The following is a 17,113-nucleotide window of genomic DNA, read 5'->3' on the forward strand; positions in this document are numbered from 1 at the left end:
CATGTCATCTTCAAGAAGAGGGAATTTTGAATTTACAAATTTGAATTTTTGGCTCCTACAATATCAAGTTGGCCCTCCAAGTGTTCAAGTCGGCCCAACGAGGCACCTGTTACCACTCAAACTAGCAAGGGACCTAAAAGGGGTTCCTAAGAGGGCAATTGCTAGGTTAAAGGCAACGGTGGAGGCTTAGCCCACTGTCACCACAACAAAGTCTCCCTGCACTTTATAGACTTTCACCGATGGGAGGAGTCCCGGTAGTGTAGGGATCACTCGTAAAGTATATGTCAATGGATAGGTGGAAAGTGACCCTGGAAACCCTTTCCCAAGGATGGAGTGAAGAATGGAACTTGCTTTCTCTTTAAGCAAGGGTCTTGGTCTTCTAGGGGTAAGGAGTGAGGATTGGAGGGTTGAGAGAGAAGGAATAGGCTTATAGACGAGGTTCTCAATCCCTATAATCCTTGGGAAACTTGGATTCCCAAATGGTCCTTGACAAATAATCTTTATTGAGAAGTGGAACCACACGGGGCCAAGTGGACCCAGCCCAAGCTCGGGGATGGAACGCAGCAACCAATGATGTTCCTATCCTGAACAAGGTGAACGGAAAGGACCAAACAAGAATATTAACTTCAAAAGGTTGAATTGACCTGTTGAGGTCTAGCCTTGGGGATGCCTAGGCAAAATTCAATCCTAGAGCTAGGGCTTGGGATTCTCGGAGATTCCACTGTTAGAATTGCCTCAAATTTGGAGGAGAGGGAGGGGACCCACCAACGCAGTAGCTTGTAGGAGATCGAAGTTTTTCCTTGGGTCAATTCCCGAGAAATTGATGCCCTAGGTGACCTTTGAGGGCTAGACCTAGGAAAAAGTGGTAAAAGGTGAAAAAGGTGAAGGAGATGACCACCCTTTTTAGGGATCAGTGCCTAATTCACTTGGGGATATGGAGTCAAGGATGATGATGAGTAAGAACTTGGTTTCTTGATCAAGGAGGCCCAGAAAGTCAGCTTCATCCAATGTTGAGAGAAAGAAAAGAAAAGTGACCTTCAAGCATTTATACTTCAAAGCAAATGATGCAAGCTTATCGAGACAAATAATCTCTAGGACATTTCATTCATATAACATTGGCCCATACATTAAATTAGCTAAAACATGCTTAATTCCACATTTCAATTATGCAGCAACTAGCCCTAATTTTAGCAGTATGCAACAACTAGCTCTAATTTTAGTAGTATGCAGCAACAAGAATAACAACGTTAAAATTTACTTACAACATTATCGAGTATATCCAACCAGCATTTAGTTTGCAAGACAAAGCTCCAAGACAAGAAAACTAGCCCAAATCCATACATCAAAATTCATCCATCTCCAAAAATATCCTCCAAGGAAAAAATGTGAAGTTCTCTATGATTAGAGAGATCCCCAGTCAAGCGATGATTCAAATGAATGTATCTAACATCAATATATAGCCTCCTAAGGAGTTCGAATTAGCCTATGGGCCTACATTAGCCCCTAATGATAAAAATAGTGCAATTAACACCCTTATTGGTGACAAGCCCACCAAACTAGCTCACAAGTGAGAACATAAGCCTCACAAGGGGCCAAATAATAATATGTACATGTTGTGGGGCCCTCCAAATGCCTAATAATGTCCTGAAGTGCCATACTGAGGAATAAATTCCTCGGAATATGATTGACAAGGGGGTGGCCCCTTGTTCTCCAAGTTGTAGCCCTGTGGTGCTCCCAACGGGTATGAGGGCACATAAATGACCCCATGGGTCTCCATATGAATCAGAGATGCCTATAGATCCTCTACAAGGGTCCGAGTGGTGGAATGAATGTTGCCATGACGTCGTACAAGTCCTAGGACACCTGCAAAGAGTGTGGGACTCCTGTGTGTGAAAATTCCTAATCCTCAAGGAACCCCTACTACAGCAAATCTGAATCTACTACACCTACTTGATTTTAATTACATTCATCAAGTTATTCTTCTGAATACTGAAGCAAATTACTTCTGCAGCATACACTACTTAAATTTGATTACATGAAACAAGGAAACTAAGCAAAGAACAAGATACATAGGACACAGTTATTTTTGGACAAAATAGTCCCCGGAAAAACACAATGCGGGAAAACCGGTGCAGCAGCTCTGAGGTTTATTATTATGCAGGAGAAAAATCTGAATACAAATCTAGTGTGCTCAACTAGCAATCCTTTATAGAGAAAATATTGGACAAAAGACTGGTGAAATAATCTCACCCTATCACTGGAGAATCAATGACTGACCCTCGGCTCTAGGAGGCTCTGCGTCACCTTCTGATGGCCTCTGTGTCAACCTGGGGAGCTTCTGTGTCACCCCTCCTGGGTATTACGCTGCCTCTCTGCTCTGGATCTTTTGTTGGCTGAGAATTCGACTTTCTTGCCTCCAATCTCACACCATGGCTTCCAACAACTGAACTTCGAATTCCCTTTGCAGAAACTCGACTTCCCTCACTGAACGCGCTGCCCCTGCATCAGCACTGCGTAGGCCAGAGTCAGCCCTCCTCTGGACGTCTTCTATCCTTTCTCTGCCTTGTATTCTCCGGAAAGTCCTTCTCTCGGAATCTCACTGCCCCTCTGCTGCAAGATCTCCCCAATCGATTTTCCTCCTGAGAACTTCTCACCTCAAAAATCGATTTCCTCAATCTCTCTGTGTGTTTCTAAATGAACCCCATGCCTCCTCCTTATACTTTTCTCATTGAGACTTCAACAACCGAGATTAAGTTTCTAATCAACGGCTAAGCTTAAAACATGACTTGATCCACCTTCTATATCATTCTCACCCATATTTTGATTAATACCCTTTAATATTTTAATTTTCCTAAATTTAGACTTAGGAACCCCATTAAAATATTAATTATTTTAATAAAATACAATCCGAGTGGAATTTCACCAAACGGTTTCTGAGTTCTTTAGGACTCATGTGCCTTAGCCTCTCCACCAATTTTCACGGCTAGAGCACTTTTGATGCTACCAAAAACTAACACTCCCTCTTAGCGAGGAAAGTGCTCTAGCAACAATGTCCACCTGAATGTTGCTCTATCTTTGAAGCACTTCCTTTCCGCATTGTTGCTGCCACCAACACTGTGTTGTTGCTGCTACTATACTGTTACCCATGATACTGCCACTACCACTGCTGCATTTGTACTACAGCGCCCTCTCAAATGTTGCATCTGCTATGTTGCTAGCACTGCAACTGCTAACACTGCATTCGTACTGCAACTCAATTGCTGAGAGAAGCAACTGAAAAACATCCAAAATCAACTGAACTTAACTGTGTTCAGCATAATACCATGAACATTGGAATCTAACTGCAACTAGTCTTTGACCCTCTGAATCTTCTACGTTGTTGTTGACTTCTGCACTGTTGCCAACCTTCTCTGCGTTGATTAGTCTCTAGTCTCCGGCTACTGCGTCTGTCCTCCAAACAATCCACTGCATCATCTGACACTAAGTCCATCTCACTACTGTTGAATCTTGGGCTCCTGTAGCAAGGAATTGATCCAAGAGGTGGACTCCTCAAGGATCCTACCCACATGTAGTCCTCCTTACTACAGCTCAATATCGCCCCATCTCCCTCCTGGAGATGCGTGGGCACTCATGGCAAACTCATCTTTGTCAATCTTTGTTGGAGCAGCCTTAGGATCATGTTTCTCATCCTTATCCTTTTTCTTCAAAGGACATTGGGATGCATAGTGGCCCATCTCGCCACAACTGAAACATTTCACCTTCGAAATGTCCTCCTTCCGCTTTTGCTTCTGCTGTCCCTTTGATGCTAGAGCTTGTTCTCCTCCTCCTCCTTGGTCTTCATGCCACTCCCACTGTTGCCATTGAGGTTGACCTTAACTAGGTCCCTCCTTAATTCTTCCTGTTGAAGAGCTACCCACATCTCCTCCCATGAAGGTAGTCTTTCCCTACCCAATATACTTTGGACGAAGACTTGCCATTCATCCAAGACTCCATTTAGGGTCATCCTTACCATCGCAGTAGACTGAGTAGACCCCACTGCAGCAAGCTGGTCTCTGGTATCCTAAAGACATTGAAGATAGGAGTTAACCCCTTCTCCCTTTTGTATCAAAGTCCGTTGCAACTTTTGTTCTAGGTACATCTTCCGCTGTTCGAAAGAGCCTTCATACAGGGAAGATGAGGCTTCCCACATCTCTCGGGTTGTATCCTTGCCCTACAAGTGTGAGACCACATGATCTCGAACTCCATCAAGACTGAGCCTCTTCGCCTTCCCTCTTAGTTTTTGGTAGCATTGGAAGTGATTTAGCCTTGAAAATTGGTGGAGAGGCTAAGGCACATGAGTTCTAAAGAACCCAGAAACCATTTGGTGAAATTCTACCTGGATTGTATTTTATTAAAATAATTAATATTTTTAATGGGGTTCCTAAGTCTAAACTTAGGAAAATTAAAATATAATGGGTTTTAATCAAAATATGGGTGAGAATGATCTAGAAGGCGGATCAAGTCATGTTTTAATCTTAGTCGTTGATTAGAGACTTAATCTCGGTCATTGAAGACTCAACAGCAAAAGTATAAAATGGAGGCTTGGGGTTCTTTTGGAAACACACACACAGAGGGAGAATTGATCTAGAATTCGATTTCTAGGGCTAGGAAGCTGAGACATTCGAATTAAGTGATCATTCAGTAGCAAAGGGGCAGCGAGAATCTGGAAGGACTTTCCGAAGAACATTGACAGAGAGGCGGAGAGAGCTTGCCAAGAGGTAGCGCAGTAGCCGGGAAAGATTGACGCTGGGCTAGTCTGGGCCTACGCAGTCCTGATACAGAGCTAGAAGGGCCAACACAAAGCTAGAAAGCTACCTGTCGCGCATAATCTAGAACTGTCGGAACAGCCAAAACTACCGGGAACTGCCGGAACAGCCGGGAGAGCTGACGCAGAGGGCAGAGAAGCTGACACAAGGTTGATGAGGAGCTTGAAAGGTTGACGCAGAGCCTACGCAGGGCCAGCGCAGAAACAGTCGGGTTTAGCCAGTCTTGTGCCAGATCAGCCGAATTTTGCTGAGTGAAGTGAGGTAAAACTCACTCAGATTTTCCGCCAATATTTTCTCTGTAAAGGATTGTTAGATGAGCATCCTAGATTTGTATTCAGCTATTTTTCTTACATAATAATAAACCCTCAGAACTGTTGCACCAGTTTTCCCGCATTGGGTTTTTCCGGAGGCTATTGTGTCCAAAAATAAGTGTGTCCTATGTACCTTGTTCTTTGCTTTGTTTTATGTTTCATGAGATCAAATATTTAATTAGTGTAGGCTGCAGAAGTAATTTGCTTTAGTATTTAGAAGAATAACTTAATGAATGTAATTTAAAAATCAAGTAGGTGAAGTAGATTCAGATTTACTGCAGTATGGGTTCCTTCGAGTCTAGGAATTTTCACATTCCCCTACTCGGCCTTGTACTTCTTCCTTTGATCATTGTCAAAGGGAACAGCGACAACACTTTTGACGTAGGCTTCAAGATCGTATTCTCCCAAAACAGCTTTGATTCTGGTCTTCCATATGACATAGTTGGAGACTCCTTCCAACCTGTCCTGATCTTTGAGCCCATGTGATGCAATCTCACCCAACTGTCGAACTGACAACTCTAGTCACTACTTAGCACTGCTCAGCTGCCCAGCAAGTGAGAAATTCGAACTTTTTGGCAAAAATTTCTTTGAAGAGAAAATTCCCTTCTATGTGTTTTCGCTCTTTTCCGACAGATTTCTGCCTCGACAGAAACTGCACCCTTCAAGCATTGCACTGAGGCTCTGTGTCACTCCCTCTACCTCTGCAAACTCTCGAACTAGAAATCGTACCTCTCTATCGACTCTTTCAGAGAGAGATTTCCTCGGAATCTCTGCTTCCCGGCAAGGACTGCGCAATCCCTTCAAGGGGATTCGAATTGCTGCCAAGTGCAGCATTTGGCCTCTCTGCTCAACACTGGATCTGTTCTTCGTGTTTCAAAATCAATTCCCTGATACCATGTGAAAATTCTTAATCCTCAAGGAACCCCTACTGCAACAAATCTGAATCTACTTCACCTACTTGATTTTAATTACATTCATCAAGTTATTCTTCTGAACACTGAAGCAAATTACTTTGACAGCCTACACTACTTAAATTTGATTACATGAAACAAGGGAACTGAGCAAAGAACAAGATACATAGAACACAGTTATTTTTGGACAAAGTAGTCCCTGAAAAAATCCAATGCGAGAAAACCGGTGCAGCAGCTCTGAGGGTTTATTATTATGTAGGAGAAAATTCTAAATACAAATCTAGGATGCTCAACTAACAATCCTTTACAGAGAAAATACTGAACAAAAGACTGGTGAAATAATCTCACCCTGTCACTGGAGAATCAGTGACTAATCCTCAGCTTTGGGAGGCTCTGCATCACCTTCTGATGGCCTCTACGTCAAACTGCGTCACCCCTCCTAGGGATTAGGCTGCCTCTCTGCTCTGGATCTTCTACTGGTTGAGAATTTGACTTTCTTGCCTCCAGTCTCACACCATGGCTTTCGGCACCTGAACTTTGAATTCCCTTTGCAGAAACTCAACTTCCCCTCACTGACTACACTGCCTCTATGTCAGCACTGCGTAGGCCAGCGTCAGCCCTCCTCTAAACGTCTTCTGTCCTTTCTCTGCCCTGTATTCTCCGGAAAGTCCTCCCAAAATCTCACTGCCCCTCTATTGCAAGATCTCCCTAATCGATTTTCCTCCTCAGAACTTCACACCTCAGAAAATCGATTTCCTCAATCTTTCTGTGTTTCTAAATGAACCCCAAGCCTCCTCCTTATACTTTTCTCGTTGAGACTTCAACGACCGAGATTAAGTCTCTAATCAACGGCTAAGATTAAACATGACTTGATCTGCCTTCTAGATCATTCTCACCCATATTTTGATTAATACCCATTAATATTTTAATTTCCCTAAGTTTAGACTTAGGAACCCCATTAAAAATAGTAATTATTTTAATAAAATACAATCCAAGTGGAATTTCACCAAACGGATTTGGGTTCTTTAGAACTCATGTGCTTTAACCTCTCCACCAATTTTCAAGGCTAGAACACTTCCGATGCTACCAAAAACGAACATTATGGGGGTCTGCTGGGCATAATGTAACAAGCATATCACCATCATCCCAAAAGTGGATCGCTAGTAGTCTTTGAGCATTGATGAAGATCCGTGGAGTGTTGTCTATTGCTGTGGAGGCCAATGGCTCTCTATGAACACCCTATATGTACCAATGTAGACCTCTGGGGTTAGGATCCCGTATAGAGAGACCAAATCCAAATGGAAACCACCTGTAATCCTGCATAAGATCCAATGTGTTCCCTAGGCTTCCAGTACAACCAGTCATTAAAATAATCGTGTAAAAGAGTTTACAAACCATGGATAACAAAGTGGGCACTTCATAATGGCATGCCCTTTCGTAGTGGGCTTTGGCATGTGCTAGTGTCTCCAAGCTCCAAAGAGGGTTAACCAAGTACCTTATTAGGTGGTTTCAGCCCTTAAAGGGGATAGTATGTCCAAGGTACATCCCTCTAATGGGGGTGGCAAGTGATAAATAAGTGGAATGGAGTAGGGAATGAGAGGGGCAATCTTGGGCCACATATTGGGGCATAGGGGTAGCTAAATAACGGGAAGCCCACACCTGGGTATGTAATGTGTAGGAGGGAGCAATTGTGGTACATGAGGTACCCTGGCCTTGATTTTCCACCCTTCTTTATATGCATTTTGCCTTTTATGAATTTTCTTTAATTAACTGCTCTGGGCTCAAAGGACAAGAGCATGATGTGTCAGATATAGCAAATTGCAATAACTACCCCCATTTAGGTAGGGCAATTCATTGCCCTCCAGGGTTTGGGACAATCATGGGTTCCTGAATGATAAAGGAGGCTCATCTAGGGCCTATGGAACTAGGGTGATGACCATGGATTGGGGTAGAGCTCATGTATTGGCTTTTGCCCACATGCTAATTATTTTGTGCCAGCCATATTTTGCATTTTGAGGTACAATTTCCTGTTAAATGTGGCCAATTATGCTTTTTTCTTTTTCTTTTAGCTGCTTCAACCTCTAGGGCATCATTCTAAGCCTGGCCCTATGTGGACTCAAGTGGGAGAAATGATGAATGGGGTATAGTGAGTGGAAGGGGAGTAATATATGCGGATAAAGGAGCGGGACCACGTACCCAAAGTCGGGGTTTCCGAAATAGTACCACCCTAGAACCAAATGGTCGATAAAGGAGATCCCACGGGACTAAGATCCAAGGGTAATATCCAAAAGAGATCAAGGGGACAAGAGCACAAACTAAGCCCACCTTTTCTACCAAATCCCCCCATCAATCCATACCCAGAAGTATCCATGATAAGTAAACCCAATACTCAATTACCAAATGACAAGACATGCCTTTAGATTCGGGAGGCCCACCTTCAAACATACGATCAATACAGGTGGGTGAGGGACCACATGGCTGGCTCAAGTGGCAGATAAATGGCACAACAAGCTAGTAGGACGCTGCAAGGGGCTACTGGATGCCAGCTGAGATTCATCATGGAGGAAAATTTCTCCTGGATATATCACCCACAAAGTGGTGGGTAACAGCACCCATTCGGCCTCATAGAGGACAATATAAAGTCTTCGACCTCCTCAAAAAGACAATTTGGATCTCTTATTCTCTTATGTTCACACATGAAGCAGTAGACCTAGATTCTTTATGAGCAAGCCGAGTTTTATGAGCAGACTTAATTATCTGAGGCAAACCAAGTTCATGGAAAACCAAATTTTTTGAGGCAAACCAAATCTTTGAGGAGGGCAGAAATTCTCTGCGGAGAGTTGACTGAAATTCCCGAGGCTACTTATTTATGTTTGACCAGGTTTGACCTAGTTTTGATTATGGTCAAGTATCAGATTGTATCTCTTGTTGAATTGAATAATTTCTCTAAGGAAGGGTTGTTGGGTTTTCCCCCAAGTGGGTTTTCCCAAGGTAAAATACTTGTCTTTTGTTTGGTTGTCTCTTTAATGATCCTACTAGCATTTTTGTTTCTACTGTTGAGATCTTCTGTGTAATAGCTTTATGATGAATGTGTACTCAAGAAAGATTAACTTAAGAAATCATAAGAAGCAATTATCAATTTAGAAGACATGAAAAATCAACATGGTATAAGAGTTATGGTTTGAAAAGAGCAGCCTTGAATTGAAGATCAAAAGAGCCCTAATCCAATATCTCAATTTGCAAGAAGCCTTGCTTCCAAATATTAGAGGGCCGAAAGGCCTCAGGTCTAGACCAAAGGCCTAGAAGAGTCTAAACAAGCCCTCAGTCCAAGCAATAGAGGCCAAAAAGCCTTAGACCATGATAAAAGAAGGGGTCGCAGATGTCTAAGGTAGGCAACAGGAAAAATAGGAGGCCGAGAGACCTCCGGGAGTATTTAAAGGAGGTTGAGGGGCCACAGGACTAAGCCACAGAAAATGAATTAGACCTCATTCTGAACTATAGGGGTGACCTCAGGTTGAAAAATCTCAGAGGAAGGAATTTGAAGTTCCTCAAATAATAGAAAGACCTTTGAGCTTATTAGGGCTTGATTTGTGCATGTAAAAACACTTAGATCTCTAATAGGAGTGTACATTGATCATAAGGATTCATTTGCTACTAAGTGTGTATTGGTAGCTACTAAAGTTTAACTTGGCTAATGCTCATTTTGAGTTTAAAACATACTGATGCCATAATATATAGTGAGATTGTTAGCCTTACTAATGCAAGCAGTATTATCATTGAGAAATATGCTATGTAGAAAAAGCCAAGAGTCACACCCTTGTGATCAGAAGGAACCAAGACCTTAAAAGGCCAATCATTGCATACAAAGGGGGCTGCAATAATTTTGCGCTAAGGCCATAGGCTAAGGAAGAGTTTAAGAATTGGCTGCAAGCCTTCAAAAGGAGTCAAAGCCTTAGGAAATAAGGCTAAGATGTCTTTGAAAAAGGGAAAGTGAAGAATCCTTGAACTATTGTTCATAAAACCCCGAACTATGTTGAGGTTTGTATCAAAGTTTATTTAGAGTTTTTACCCTATTTGACATAAGCCAATGTTGTACCTTGCCATGAACCTTGAGAAGCATGAAGTATTGAAGGACAGTCTGCAAGAAAGTATGAAATTGTTGGAACTTGCTCCAAGCTAGAGGGAGCCTCTTCACCCATTTAGCAATAAAATTCCCATAACTTTATCCATTAATTTATCTTATTCTGTTGGCATGTATATTATATGAGTTCAAATGGTAGAAGTAGAGTACTATACGTGCTAACATGTTGGTTGCAAACAATGCTTTTTCAGATGTACATAGAATATTTGTTGTTGATACTATTGTTGGGTTAAGGACCTAAAGTCTACAAGCAAGAGTATAAAGTTTAAACTGTGCCTTTGGCCCACTTATGGGTACCCTTGCTAAATTTACAGTGAACCTCTAAATTTAGTTGAACCCTTCCTCCTCTAACTCCATTCAACACTGACTTAATCTGCAATAACAACCAGAGCTTGGCCTCCTCTAAACATTGATAGACTCGATCTGCTCAGCTTGCAAACACCAAGATCTTAATCCCCAGAGTTGAAGCGCTAATGAGAAGCCAGGGTGGCTCCTCCTTTTTCAATCTGAAGCACAACTGAGAGATCTGAAGTCAGCCCTCCTCGTCGACTATCTAAGGTGTATCGTTGGAACACCGAAACCAATCTGGCCTGATCAACTAAGGTGGATCTCACACGACCAAAACTACCCTCCTTTCCTTCAAGCTCCAAGAGCTCTCAAAACAGTGAACAAAATAATATCCAATTCATCTTCCAACCTAGACAAGAGCAAGCTCCAGTCTTCTTTTAAATGTCATGGGCTATTAGAATACCATGGGTCCTTTTTTTCCTTTTTTAAAATAAAGTGACTTTATAAGGTTGTATTAGTTAATTAATTAAAAGTCACTAAATAATCACTTTTTAATTTAATTACTCAATAGCACATTAGAGATGACATTAAATAATCAAATTAATTGTCTCCTAACTTCTGTTCTTGGAAAGGGACTTCATACGCTCACCCCTAGCAGCTCCCTTGTTCCGCAGCATCTCATACGGTGGCCAATCATTCAGAGGCAGCTGCCATACTCTATCATCTATCTTCTCTGCGAAACTCAGCCCCAAGATCTTCCCACAGTACCCTACAATCAGGCCACAAAGTACAGATGGCACAGCTACATCTATATCAGCACAAGGCATCATATCGATGCAGCAAACAGATTCACACACAAATGGATCTTCAGCTCCAAGGCACCAATTCCCACCTCTCTTGCATAGGGTTTGCTCTAGTTTTCTCAACACTACCACATGCACATTTTTGTTTACAGGTGTACCCCGTCAGCATACTTTCCACTCTTCTGGTGATTTCCAGCCATGCATGCTTGTAATCTTGCTTAACACTCCACCTACCACTTTACCTAACGCTACCCTTCACCTAGTTCCACCTAGCAATTTTTGCACTCCTATACATGTATCTAGTGCAATATAGAGGTGTACAATGTGTATAAGTCAATGTTGCAAACATTCCAATTTTATCGCGAAAAAATCATGAAAATCGTGATTTTTTGGACTCGCCAATATTTTTGTCTATTTTTACTGATGTTTTGGTGGTATCTTAATTTTGTCGAGTTTGCTGATTTTTACCAATAATTTTTTTTATTTTTACAATTTTTTTATTTTCTGGACCCTTGCTGATTTTATCCCAATGCTGATGTTTGCAACATTGGTATAGGTGTGCCATTCTCCTTCGCAATCTTGCTTTCTTATGTGAAAGTTTCTTTGTTGTCTTTTGCACGCATATCACTGGATATTTTTCCTTCCCCTTCAATCAAACTTTGCTGATGACTCTAAACACCACACTTCCTTTATATTCATTACTACTAACTCTTCTTTCTTTTCTCATTAACACCAGTGCTGTAACAATTTGTAGCCGTTCAAGTGGCCTTTGAATTCTTCTGGAAAATTGTCTAATCACTTCACCTCCAAACCCTTCAATTCATACTTACTTCACATTTGGATTCACCCTCATGTCAGAACTCTTTTCTATCTTTATTTAGTTTTGGAAATTTGTGTATTTTGTTCTTAATAGGTTCGTCTTTTCCCACGTCTTTGTTTTCATTTTCTAAGGTCCCTTTTGTGGGCTACTGCTTAACATTAAGGAGCATATGCAACATAAGACAGTCAAAGAGAATCTGTTCTTGATATTTGAGGCTGCAACAGAAAGACCAGGCAAAATCTGCATGCCAATACCTTCACTTGTTGCCTGATGCGTATACAATATTCTCATTCTATAGGTAAAATCACCATTTTCTATTGTCACTTCTTGCTTATTAGAATGTTGTTTCAACCTTCTCTGGTGTCCGCATTTCCCAGCATTCCATCTAATTATCACTGTTCCAGTACATGTATAACCCAAACATTGTGGTTGTGACAAATTGGACTCCAAGCCCTTTTAGGCAATTGGCTTATAAACAGAACCATACCATAAGTGTTCAAGTATCTATTCATGGACTAAATCCAAGTTAAGAATCTCGCACTCCAATTCAATTTTGGAATAAACAATATCATAGCGGGATAAAAACCAGGTTGTATAACCTAAACCTTTGAGTTATAACAAATTGCACATAAAGCCCTTTTAGGCAATTGGTCATAGGAACAGAACCATACCATAAATGTTTGAGGATCTATTCAAGTGCTAAATCCAAGTTAAGAATCTCGCACTCCATTTTAATTTTGTAATGAGAAATATAATAGTGCGATAAAAGCCAGATTGATCCTTCTGAACTAAATAATAGTTGCTGACTAATGCAGATTTGAAGCAATAATTTTTAACTGACTGATAAATAACATCTGACATGGTTACTAGCATTGAAACAAATGAAGAAGATAATTAAGTTTATATTCTAGAAGGTGGTTGATTTAGGCCGAATTTTAAAAGTGCAGATTGTAGGATGAAGAAAATCATTTAGCTGATAACCTGAATATGATGATGATTTCGCCAGTCAACATAGGCACGGATATAACTCAAACTTCTTTGTGGTCCGAAAGGCACAAAGATAACAAATGAAGCATACATTCCCAAATAGTGATACGAATATATACAAGCCAAAACATATAGAAAACCCCAACGCAAAAGACCTTTTAAGTTTAAAACATCCACCAGACCACGGCAGTGCTTCATGTTACTTCAAAAGGGGTACAGATATGCAACCTTCAGCTATAAGCAGATGAACTAAATCTAAACTGCGGTGATTGAAATTTAGTAATGAGCAACTGTGGACCTTCCAAACCACAGTCAGAACGGGTTGCCTAAAAAGCATGGAGCTATGGTTGAACATATCTGGGATTTAATACACTCAGACAATCGAATTGGAGTATATTTCATTGATACCATGCGTGGCAATCAACTGATCTAGAGTCTGTGATTAAAATACATCCCGTACATGCAACGGAAAAACCACAATTCCTGCATCCATAACCAAAACAAAATTCGAAGATACCCACCTCTATGTATATATGCTTGCAGGAGTCCTAACGGATCAAGGTCTTTCAGTTTAATAGCCAAATCCTTGTGGGCGGTCATTCAATGATCTGAAATCTGGTGACAATTTAACAAACACCGATTTGTAAATAAAAGTAGTCTGCGGTGAGTATAAATCCTTTAAAGGTTAACGAGACATACCAACCAACTGAGAAGAGCATTCAAACCCAGATCAGGTCGTGGGGAGCTACTGTATTTAGTCCAGTTTTTGGTCAGGGGTTAAGTATTAATCCAGTTTTTGGTCATGGGTTAAGCAAACAACTCACAGTGTATACAATATGGAAGGGTAGGAGTCTGTGACTGGGTGGGAGGGGTTCAACTATTTTGTGACATGTGGGACCAAATGAGTGGTTAAATTCCAACCATAATCCACACAGCTTCTAATGTTGTTTTCTGTTGTAGGCCCCTGTTTTGTGGGGTATCTCACCAAACAAAGTAGCACTTCTGTTTCCAATCTGCCACCATGTCTGCCGCCATTGTTATGGTAGGGCTGTATTATGTCATTCTTGAGGTCTTCTTTGTCATTATTATGCTTACCCACGTACCTTCTGAAATTTTCATGAAAGTCGTAACTGAAAAGACTAAAAACCCCACCTTGGACCACTTACCTATAAATTTTCTGGATTTTGAGTGAGTCGCACACAAAGCTCCGCCGCTGCAGCTGACCAGGGTCCCATTGTTTTCATGCATGCTTCTAGGAAGACGCGCAGAAGGCATCACTCACAATCAATGTTTGAATGACAATGAGGGACTTGTCAAACATATTTTGTTTTTATAATAAAGTTGTAAGTTGTTTAATTTGTAGTGTATGATTAAAATATTCTATAATAATATGGCCATACCCTTACATGCTTAGCTCATTAAATTTCTTTGAGTATGTTTCACTTCAAATGGCAGAAAAGTCAGACTTTATGGAAAGTATATGCAACTTTTTTCCAAAAGCCCTGCAATGTAGAAAAGGGGATGTAAAGTCTTAGTGATATTAGGGCTTGGATTACTTTACATTGGTTAGAAAATTCAATGGATGGAATGGATGGAATGTCCTTATAATAAAAATGATGTCTCACCAACCTATTAAAAATCTATTGGCGCTACACATAAACACTTGGATATCTCAACATCATTTTGAAAATATATAAAAAGGTGAGATTGTGCAATAGTTATTTTTTGTTATCATTTTTCAGACTGTTATTTTTTTTTATCATTTTTCAAAATCAAAGTGTTTTTTTGGAGAAAAATAAGATCACTGGGTGAGATTGGACCATTTCCATATTATTCAAAGCCATATTATTTGTTGTAATTATTTTTTGTTATCATTTTTCAAAGGCATGGTTATTTTTTGTTATCATTTTTCGAAGTCATAGTTTTTTTTTTTTTATCATTTTTCAAAATTAAAATGTTTTTTAACGAAGTAATTTAAACATTGGATTTTTAATAATAAAAAAATTATTTCTTTTTATTTTATTAAAAATTTAAAGTATAAATATTAATAAATAAAATTGTATAATTCAAATATAATTAAAAATTTTGAAAGTATTAAATTCATTAAAAAAAATAACAAAAATGAGTAAAATTTATTGAAAATTTGTGTTTGGTCGCAGATTAGTATCTAAGTGTTACATCTTCATATTCCAATAGAACTAAGTTCGATTCAATATATTATGCAACTTGAGTAAGCTATACAAGCGAAACCAAGACAGATTGCACTGACTATCTAGAGACTGGACACTAGAAAACATAAGAGTTTGGAAACTATATTAAACTGATTGGACTCTTGTCGCATATCTACAGACGATTGACCCAACCTTGATATCAAGATTACATTTTAACAAAGTTGCCAGTGTACTTAGTCATCATCTTTAGTAGGCTAGTTGAGATCAATCTTAGGCCTTCCTTTATCATCCATTGCAGCATTGGCTTCATAGCTATCCTTAATTCCATAACCATGCTTCTGAGCATCCACTTCATCCATCATCTGAGAGAGTTGAAACTGGAGGGTCAATGATTTATCTGTAATTTCAATTTGAGCATGAGACAGTTGAAACACTTTAACTTGGAGTTCACAGTCAACTTGATGGAGAGCTTCGTGGGATTCAAGCAATGAGAACAGGGGTTACCCACGGAAGAAGAGCCAGAATTCGAGTCAAAATCCATCTGAACACCTTAAGAATGGGCACGATTCCAATCAAATGACTCGAGCCTTGCATAATGCAATAATTGTCATAATCGAAAATGAATATGGGGAAGTTCCTTATATCTCCTTTTAATCTCGTTATGTTCCATCAAACAATTGCCTTAGTTATAAATCTAATATTCAGAAATGCAAGATTAAGGGATAAGACACCTGCTTTGTTAACCATTGATTACCAAACCAATTTCTTCTAGGGAGAATGCTCAATTTTCCATCATGTTTGTTTCCAGATTGTTACTTCTTAGGATGTGAAAGCAATTCCAAGAATGAAAACTTGCCATAAGAGTCTTGATTCTCTGAAGATTCCTTGCAAGATAGTTGTCCTTTGTGTTATTTCCCTTGATTATATATTGTATCGTAGTCATCGAATTCCCAAGGATAATAATTTCATTCACAACTCTGCCATTGACAATAATTAAACCTTGTAAAAGCCCATATATTTCTACTTAATTATTAAATCTTCTTCTAACTCATTTAAGTACCTTATTTTAGTTGTTACTTGAGAATTAATGAAAATCTCTCCCCTTCTACCACCCCTCTAGCAAACGTTCAAAAATAATTCCAATAATAATATTATAATTCTACAAAAATTATAAAATATTTAAATAATAATTATTAACAATATCCAAATCATACCATATTTAGTTTTCATCTTTTTTTTATAAAGTATAAAAAATGTTATCAAAAATTATAACTCTTTTAATTCTTAAAATCAAAATTAATAACCTTTATAAACCCATTTTATCTAATAATAATATAATAAAGGCCGACCATATTAAAGAGTTCATTAAACTAATTATTAATGAGGAATCATAACCTGCTAACGAATTTATTTGAGAAGTTGGTCAAGATATAAAATAGTCAATAATTTAATGTGATATGATTGATATAAGTATCTTTAAAATTATTAGAGATGTTTGTCGATAAAGTCCATCACTTTGTTTTTATTTTTTTATAATCATTCCACTTTATTATGATGCGTTTTTTACATTAAATTAAATTTTAAATTATTTTATTGAAAATATTTAGATTTTTATCATTTTTTTTATATAAAGTAAGTATTTTCACATTATAACATACATGAGAGATGTTGTAATACAAATTGATATAATTATTAATAAATTTATATAATATTAAAAATTATTGAAGTTATATTAAAATTAAAATATTTGTTTTAATTTTAGATTTAATTTTAAAAAGATTAATTTTTTTTAATTTTAAATGAGGTTTGCACTTTAAGAGATTTGATCTTTCTTTACACTTAGTAGATCTAGAAATAAGATGGATTTAAACTAATC

At 39.0% G+C, this 17,113-nt stretch overlaps 1 protein-coding gene across 7 annotated transcripts in view; it reads right to left on the minus strand.

Moving 5' to 3' along the window:
• The window catches only part of LOC149180873 (protein MALE DISCOVERER 1-like), a 333,331-nt gene extending 318,963 nt beyond the window's left edge, over positions 1-14,368 (minus strand). For 2 of the 7 annotated variants that reach the window (XM_089416347.1, XM_089416348.1), the window contains exon 1: positions 13,588-13,759. The gene's annotated coding sequence lies outside the window, so the exon portion shown is untranslated. The other 5 variants (XM_089416351.1, XM_089416346.1, XM_089416345.1 and 2 more) reach the window with 5 other exon arrangements.
• Between the last annotated feature and the right edge of the window lie 2,745 nt (positions 14,369-17,113).

Source organism: Pinus tabuliformis, chromosome 3_2 (assembly GCF_031772625.1).
Source record: "Pinus tabuliformis cultivar Carrire ecotype Pingquan chromosome 3_2, CPIR1, whole genome shotgun sequence".
Classification (NCBI taxonomy): Eukaryota; Viridiplantae; Streptophyta; class Pinopsida; order Pinales; family Pinaceae; genus Pinus; species Pinus tabuliformis.